Raw genomic sequence first — 7,033 nt, 5'->3', positions numbered from 1 at the left:
AACTCACAAACATTTTCTACACAGGAGTGGGTGATGGTGGGCAAAAGGGAGAGGGGGGGAATGGGGACAACCTGCAATAATGTTCACATTATACATTTTTAATTAAAAGAATGGAAAAAAAAGTTTTAACGCAGGTTTGAATGTTTCTTATGTTGACAGCTAATTGATATAAATAAGACTTAACTCCCTAAGGATCTTATCAACATTATACTAAAATGACTTGCTTTTCTTTGTTTTCTGACAGATCTTGCCTCAGATTCAGTTGTACAATTAGCACAGTAGGACACCAGCTCCATGCAGTCAGCAGCCCTGGTGTCACACCAGTCCTACTATCCTCACGTCAGCAGACAGAGGCTTCTACTGTGGAGCCGTGGGGGCCTGGGCACCTTTGGGAGTGGGAGCCTGAGCCCCTTTGGGAGCATGAGCCAGAACCAGAGCTGCTGCCGCACCAGCAGCTTGGGAATTGGTTTCAGCCTTGGCCGTGGCCTTTGGCTGGCAGAGCCTGAGACCCTCGGCGATGTCGCATGAGCACGTTTCTCAAGCTTAGGGTGAGTGATGTAGGCAAATCAACGGAGCTTGCTGCTGTCACCCTTTGGGATCTTGGGCTTGACCTCCTTGGGCTTTACAAGGGCCTGGATAGCCTCAGCACATGCACTCATGGCCTTGGTGTTATAGCTTATATCTTCTTCAGGCCCTTCTTGTGCTTCTTGGCAAAGCACATGTTCCTTAGGAATGGGGGTCTACCCCCTTAAGAGATGCGTATCTTTATGATTGGGGGTTCTTTATGCTGTTTCTGTGCCATTTTCGGGACTGGTTATGCGTGGTGTGGTTCTTGTACTGAAGCCCATGGCTCCCGAAGCACCTGGGACCAGAAGAACAATAAGATGACTTTGAAAGAAACTACATTATTCCGTTCCTTTCCTTGCAGATTACTGAACAAAGAGGAGGTTAGGTACAGGCACAGTGAAGCTGGGGTGACATAGGAAAGGTGCTTGCTGCCAGTCAAACCTGGGAACAAAGATAATTGGCCAGCCAGTGGTTGAGTGTTGATCTATGAACCAGGAGGTCGATTCCCGGTCAGGGTACATGCCCGGGTTGTGGACTCAGTCCCCAGTGTGGGGCACGCAGGAGGCAGCCATTCAGTGTTTCTCTCTCATCATTGATGTTTCTGTCTCTCTCTCCCACTTCCTTCCTGTGGGAAGCCACCACATACTTCTCATCTCTGCTAGAATAAAAAGCATCAGAGAGTCCTTATCAGTATTAAGAAGTCACTTTCATATTTATATGAAAATAATCTTAAATAGGCAATCCCAAGTACCTCTACTTCTGTTTTTCTAGTAATGCACTGGGCAGGGAGGGGAGAGGGGGAGGTGAGAGGGATGTGGTGAGAGGGAATGGAAAGGCACCAGCTTGCTTGCAGGAGGGGTAGTTTGGTTTAAGTCCCAGCAGATTTGAAGCCTGTCTCAGGGATACAGAGATAGGGATTTGCCATCATTAACTGTATTTTAAGGTATGTGGCTTGTAGACTGAGAAACCTGCCAAGCAGCATTGCTCTGATGACTGTTCTATTCAAAGAAGGGAGCTTCTATTAAGGTTACCATATTTTTCTGTGTATAAGATGCCCGCATGTATAAGACGCCTCCGCTTTTCCAACCCAAAATTAAGAAGTCAATATTTTAAACATTTTGCTAGTTTTCCTCTTAAGGCCTTCTTCTTTTTTGGCATCTTAAGGAGTTGTTCTTCCTGTTTCTCCACTGTCTGATCATACACTCAGTGGGAGGAGGTCCAAATTGTCTCTCTGCAGCTCTATTTCCATGCTCTTTTGCATAGCTGATTACATTCAGTTTGAATTTTGTAGAGTAAGACAATTGCTTACCAGTATTTATCTTTTTATTTTTTGACATCTTTATGGGCTCAAAACGCTCTGGTCCTTGTTGTATCTGCGCACTCTCCACCTCCACCTCCAATTACGGCATCAGCTGACATCGTAACAATAAAGATCGTGATTGGAGGAAGCCTGTTTGACAAGGATGGGCAGCTAGGCACCCTAGGGCAGTGGTCTGCAAACCGTGGCTCCAGAGCCAAATGTGGCTCTTTGGCCCCTTGAGTGTGGCTCTTCCACAAAATACCTTGGCCTGGGCGAGTCTATTTTGAAGAAGTGGCATTAGAAGAATTTTAAGTTTAAAAAAATTGGGTCTCAAAAGAAATTTCAATCGTTGTACTGTTGATATTTGGCTCTATTGACTAATGAGTTTGCCGACCACTGCTAGGGGCTCTCTCCTTGGCTGACTTCCGTGTATAAGATACCCCTCTATTTTCAGTCTAATGATTTTAGAAAAAAAAATAGTGTCTTATACATGGAAAAATACGGTACTCTGTAGTGAGAGCAGTTGCATACAACTGGTTGCAGGAGACAATTCTGGCATGACCTCTTCAACCATGTGTTCACTGAGTTAAGCTCCTGCATGCCCCCTCCAACACCACAAGCTCCACTTTTGGTCTTATGGAATGTGAGCTGGGATCTCATCATCTTAGTTTTTGGCTACACTTAAACAAAACACCATGCACATAGCAGTAGCTCCATATTTGATAGGTACAAGCCAAAAGAACAATTACAAATGTTAAAAATGAATTTGAATCAACATTACCAAGCAACACTGTCTTCTCACAGACTTAGGATACCGAGCTAGAAGTCTTCACAGACATTGATCCAGAGACTTCCTGAAGGTATCGTTTACTCCTTCCTTTTTACTCATCTCTTGAAAGTTTCAACTTGGAATTTTGAACAATAACATAGATAATCAATTTGGTTTAATTTAACCTCAACACCACATTGAAACTTACTGAACAAAATGATCTGTCTGTCCTGAAGCTTCTATTTTGAGTTCTCTTCGCACCATTTTAGTGCACACTTAAAATGGATTTTTTTCAACTTGGGTGAGATGCAGAATAATTTTCTATTATGCATGACTGAGATGCAAGCAAAATATTTCAGAAGAAAGAGCTGTCTCTGAGTGCTTATAAGAACTGATAGAGAATTTGATTTTAGCAGCATTAATTGTGGAACAAAATACTACAATGTTCCTTTCATTTTCTGTGGTATATTGCTAACAGCTGTGATTGATACTTATTTTGGTTGCATGTAAAAAATCCTCATCCATGTGCCTGCATTAATCTTTAAACATAGCTAAATGATAGTATTTCAGTGTGCTTTTGTTTATTATCCACAGACAGAGCCCATGGTAGAGTCCTTTCTAAATGCACTCTAAAAATGACCTCAGAGCATTTAATTTATGACAAAGCTGCCATTATTCTTTCTGTTGATAGCTTGTCTTACACATTCACAGCAAGAAAATTAAGAGCCTCCATTAAAAATATAGTTTCAAAATAAAAATCTAACACTTAGATACAGCCACTCAAGGATATAGGTCTCTTAGCTATTGTTGGTCAGCCTCTTTACAGTTTAATCTGTCTCTCAACAAAAATGCCAGGATAATTTCAGAGAATATGACAGTAAAAAATATTGCTTCTATATATAGGCAGAAAGCACTGCCTGGGAAGGAAAATCATCTTATCCAAGATGTCTGCAGAAATTGTCCAGTGAGAAATAATGAAGTAAGTTCAATGTGGCAAATGAAAGTAAAAACACTTCACAAAGGCTTTCAAAGCAAATTTTGAAGTTTTCTTTTGAAAATGCATGAGTCCTGTGTAGACCTTACACTTTAAGGCTGGGGTGAGGGAAAAAAAGAAAAACACAACTCTTTCTCTTAATGAACCCTTCAAAGGAAAAGCTGAGCAATACATTTTGGTATTGCAAAATAATACATTTAAAGTGAATTTTAAAAGCAAGGCCATAAGTAAAAATAAACCAATGGATAGTTCTTAGCTAGCTAATGCTGGAATTGTATTCTTTATTCCTTATTCTCCTTCCCCTTCACTTCTTTGTACTACTAAATACAGTTAAAAACCTTTGCCCCCCTTAGCCCCTGGTCATAGCACTTGTCTTATTCTTTCCTTCCTCTCCCACCTTGTTCTCTCATCTCTCTCACCTCCTATCCTTCTCTGATCATTTATGCACATCAAGGCCTCTACTTATGTAAAGTTATGGAAATCTATCTATTTAATTATATGATTTTACACATCAAATCAAATGACTAGAATCATGCACATCATCTTATTTCAAAACCCAGTGTCCCTCCCGACTGTTGTAAGTCTGGCAAAGGTACAGTCATCCTTCCAATCACTCAGACCCACAATTCCAGCAAAAAGATTATCTCACACTTATGCCCTGTTTCCAGTTAGACAACAACACCTCTAGCTATTTCCATTGTAATGTCACCTAACAATGTTTATTTCTGGGTGATGAGATTTTTATAGTAAGTACTAGAGGCCTGATGCACAAAGATTCGTGCAAGAATGGGCCTTCCTTCCCCTGGCTGCCAGCACCGCCTTTGCTTTGGTCCGGAGCTGCCTTTCCGCCTTCACACGCTGCTCAGAGGCCCAAAGCGGCTGGGGCATCCCCCCCGCCCCCGCCACTTGGCACCTGCATATGCAAATTAACCTTCCATATTTGTTGGGTTAGTTTGCATACTTACTCCTGATTGGCTGGTGGGCGTCACGAGAGTACAGTCAATTTGCATCTTTCCCTTTTATTAGTGTTGATATATTAATCATTTAAATACACACACTCACACACACACACTGCATCTCTAATATACATATAGACAATGCATTTCCCTAAATATCTATATCTTGCATCTGTCTCTTATTTCATTGTGAAGCTTTGTATTCATCTGGACTTCATTCCTCAGTTTATCTCACTTGTCCTCCAACTCCCCCTTCCATCCTGTCCATTTTAAGCAGAAAACCTCACTCCTGACTTGGCTAAGTTTGAAGGCTTCCAATGTGTGTTCTCTCCACTTCTAAAGACCTTCAAATTTTCTCAGAGTCCTCAAAAATTCCTTCCTCATATTTTCCAATTGGTCTGATTCTTTGCCTTCATATTTGTTTTCTATCTTGGCCCAACAGTTGATTATTCCCTATCTCTCTCTGGCATTTTCTACCTCTTTCTGAAGAAAAAATAAAATTCCCTTCTACCTTAAGTGCCTCACCAAGAAAAAAAGGCCTTCGTTAATTCTCAAGACCAATTCTCCCTTTTCCTTGCACTCTTTTTGAGAGAAGCCTGCCTTCTCTTCTTAACTTTAGAACTCTACTGAAATAGCTGTCTTTAAGATAATCACTTAATGCCTAAAAACAAGATCTAATAGCCTCATTGTAATTCATAGCCTTCTTAGCTTCTTTGATACTTTTGCTACTACTAACAGCTCCCCTTACCCTGTCACTCTCCAATCTTCTGAATTCCTTCCCATTTGCTTGATGCCTACCAGGCATCCATTTTGGGCATATCTTCCTCTTATTATCCCTTAAATATAGATTTCCTCCAAGGTCCCATAGTTAACCCCTTCCCTTCATTTTATATATTATTTTTCAGGTCAATTTATTGACTCGTATTAAATTGGCTAACAAACTTATATCTCTTACTTCTCTCTTGAAATGCAGACTAGATTTCTAACTACTTCCCAGACAACTCTATTGGGTCTTTGGCAGGCACCTCAAATTCAACATGTCCAAAACGTAGCAAATTACCTTCCCTACAAATTTTCTTTCCTTGACTGAATTTCCTCTTTTAACAGTTTTCTTCCATCTAGAGTTAAGCTAGTGGGATTTTTGTTTTCTCAACCATTTCTTCCTAGATATTTTCCATGATCTGCATTACCACACTATATTTCTTTCCAACAATCCAAAATCTATGTGACTTCTCAGATCTATATGTTGAGCCCTTACTGCCCCATGGCCTGACCACTTCTCTCCTCTGACTCCTGTTTCCCTTATGGTTCATTCCTGTGATTAAACATTTAACAAGATATTACTTTTAATTTATTTTTAAATCATATTTTCATTTAACGTTTTAATGTCTATGTTTTATTTATACACTTAAGATTCTAATTTATTAATAAGCCTGGCTTATTAATACATTTTTTCAATTTGTCTTTCTCATTCATGTACAAGAACATGTTTGTGGTATATGCACTTATATAAAACACTAGAGGCCGTGCACAAAAATTTGTGCGCTCAGGGTGGTCCCTCAGCCCAGCCTGCGCCCTATCACAGTCCAGGACCCCTCAGGGAATGTCCACCTGCCAGCTTAGGCCTGCTCCCCGGGGGATCGGGCCTAAGCTGGCAGTCAAAAATCCCTCTGGCAGCCCAGGAGCCCTTGGGGGATGTCCAACTAATGGCTTAGGCCTGCTCCCCAGACATCCTTAGCACAGCCGTGGAGGTGGGAGAGGCTTCTGGCTGAGTGGTGCTCCCCCTATGGAAGTGCACCGACCACCAGGGCACAGCTCCTGTGTTGAGCGTCTGCCCCCTGGTGGTCAGTGCACATCATAGCAACCAGTCGTTCCTGCTCATTCCACCATTAGGGCCAATTTGCATATTACCCTTTTATTATATAGGATAGTATTATATACTGGGAAAGCTTTATATGACATGTTCCTGGTCATAGAGGGATTTACTATCTAATGGAAGAGTCAGAAATAAAGGCAAATAGGTATAGCAGTGTCATGAGTATTGTATTAGAGGTGTATGCAGTGTACTTTGAGTGCACAAGATAGAATTGCCTTAACCGATTAAAAAGTGTCCCAGAAGATGCCACCTGGGTTTATTCCTAAAGAAGTAATAATAGTTAAGAAGGGATATTTCAGGAAGAGCAAAGGTAAATAGTTTAAAAGTATATAATGTATTTGTAGGTCACAAGTAATTAGGTATGGGTAGACTGGGGTAGTGACAGAAATTTGGAAAGTCAAGAATCACAAAAGGCTTTAAATATCAAGTTAAGGATATTGACTCAATCCTGGGTATAATGGGAAGCCATGAGGAGATTTTTAAATATCACCTTTCAGTGAAGTCATATATACAGAAAGGTGCACAACTCAGATGTTTATAGCTCTATAGATTTCACAAAGCAAGACACAGC

General features: G+C 40.9%; 1 pseudogene across 1 annotated transcript; it reads right to left on the bottom strand.

The window, feature by feature from the left end:
• Positions 1-357: 357 nt before the first annotated feature.
• LOC308239051 (large ribosomal subunit protein eL29-like) lies at positions 358-2,900 on the bottom strand (annotated as a pseudogene). The gene is made up of 2 exons: positions 2,845-2,900; positions 358-862 (listed from the first exon to the last, which is right to left on the bottom strand). The product of its transcript is annotated as a large ribosomal subunit protein eL29-like (transcript).
• Between the last annotated feature and the right edge of the window lie 4,133 nt (positions 2,901-7,033).

The sequence above is a fragment of the Plecotus auritus genome, assembly GCF_963455305.1.
Source record: "Plecotus auritus genome assembly, chromosome: 1".
Taxonomy (NCBI): domain Eukaryota; kingdom Metazoa; phylum Chordata; class Mammalia; order Chiroptera; family Vespertilionidae; genus Plecotus; species Plecotus auritus.
This window is presented reverse-complemented; position numbering and strand designations above follow the sequence as displayed.